Genomic DNA, 2,042 nt, shown 5'->3' with positions numbered 1-2,042 from the left:
ATGGGGCAATACTCAGTGGGGTTTGGGTCCTGGCCCCAAGAGGATACCTAGTCCAGCAGGTAGGCTGAGCATTAGTAACACAACACGTTTAATGTATTCCTGCCATTTTGTACATTTTCCAGAACTCTACACAAGGGACAAGTGTGCCTTGGCTTCCCGAAGGAGGTGGGCTGTAGACTGAAAAATGTAGTATTAAGTAGCAGTGAGAGAAGGGCAGTACAGGCAGGAGGCCTGCAGGGTGCAGACGCCCAGGAGAGGGGATGCACGCCCCAGGCCCAGACTACTACAGCTAGGAGGCGCAATGCGTGACGAGGCTGGAAGGGATGGAAGACACTGCTGATGAATCATCTCCTCTCTCTTGCCATTAGAGATCTGAAAACAGGAACCAAGCCCTCTTATCCTGTAATGTCAGCCTCATGCAGAGCAGCAGGCCCTTCGGGCTGGCTTGGGGACCCCTCCCTCCTGGGTGGCGAAGCCCTCGACTTCCCCTCCCTCTCCCGGCCTTCACATTCCAGTTCCCTGGCTCCATACTCGTGTGAGGTCATAAGTCACAATACCATAAACCACTCCAGAGTGTGTAATAAGTGAATTATTTACCAATGACCCTGGCTAAATGTTCACAGGGATAAATGATTAAGCCACAGATCTGTCAAAAAGTTCCCATAAATAAGTAATTCTGTGCCGCCTTAATGGGTTTTGTAAATTACTCATTCATGCCACTGCTGGATCACTCTCCAGGGTAAATTCCTCAGACCTGCTGATTTACTGCCTGGGTCCGCACAGGGCGGGCAAGACAAATACCGTGAGCCAGCTGGGCAGACTCCCCAGGTGCCAGGCCACCTGGCAGCACCTCAAGGGACCAGCTTCCTGGAAGCAGGCTACTCTGCTTGTCATCTCACAAGAATGCAGGGCCGGACACAGCTGACCTTGGCCCCCTGCAGCTGATCCTGCGGGGAAACTTTGCCTTTTCCCATATTCATCCCTCAAGCATGCCTTGGACCCCCTGCCCTCCACCCCCGCCCCACCTCCCAGTCCCAGGCTGGATGCTGGATGCTGGAAAGCCAAAATCGTAGATGTGAGCCTTGGTGGGCTTGGTCTAAGGAGACAGGAAGAGAAGTACAATGTGATCAGTGCCACGACAGGGTCCACCACTGGAGAAATATCTCATTCAGCTACAGAAATTAGGGAGCCAGCAAAGCCCTCCTTGGCTTCCAGCACTTCTGGTCACAAGGGACACTTTTACCCTTATGCTCTTGTCCCCGGCAAGTCCCACGTGGTGGTGGTGTTTAACCCAGTCAGAAAATTCTACCATGCAGAGGTGGGATGAGGGGAGAGAAGTATTTATCAACAATCCTAACAATTACCTTACATACAAATTCAGACTGTGTGAGCTTACCAGCTACTGTGGACAGAGTGTTCAGTGCCTCCTAATTCCCAAGTGATGATATTTGAAAGTGGGGCTTTAGGACGTGATAAATCATTAGTGGGGCCCTCGGCAACGAGAATGGTGGCTCAAGAAGACACTTGGGGGTCGGGGATATAGCTCAGTGGCATAAGCGCCTGCCTGGCAAGCACAAGGTCCTGAGTTCGATCCCTGGTACCAAAAAAAAAAAAAAAAAAAGAAGACAGGGGCCGGGGAGATGGCTCAGTGGAATAAGCGCTTCCCTGGCAAGCGCAAGGGTCTGAGTTCAATCCCCAGTTCCGAAAAAAAAAAAAAGAAGAAGAAGAAGACACTTGAGAGAGATAGACCTCCCTCTGCTAAATGTAGGTGTCATAAAAGAGATGCCACCAAGCAGCCAGGAGGATGACTTCAGACTTCTGGTTTCCAGGACTGTAGGAAATAAAGTGACATCTCAGTTACGGAACAGCTCCAGGCTTGAACTTCCCGCTACTCAAAGAGCAAAATTGAAAAACAATATGCTCCATGGTTCTACCTTTGCTCGGTAATGGAACAGAAATCTGACTTCACAAAACGTGTGCGAGGCAGTCAGGCACACTTTGCGTCTCGCTGTGGACCCAAAAGGGTGATGCTTCAACCTAAG

The sequence above is a fragment of the Octodon degus genome, unplaced genomic scaffold (genome assembly GCF_000260255.1).
Source record: "Octodon degus isolate 3935 unplaced genomic scaffold, OctDeg1.0 scaffold00083, whole genome shotgun sequence".
Taxonomy (NCBI): Eukaryota; Metazoa; Chordata; class Mammalia; order Rodentia; family Octodontidae; genus Octodon; species Octodon degus.
Note: the sequence above shows the minus strand (reverse complement) of the source record.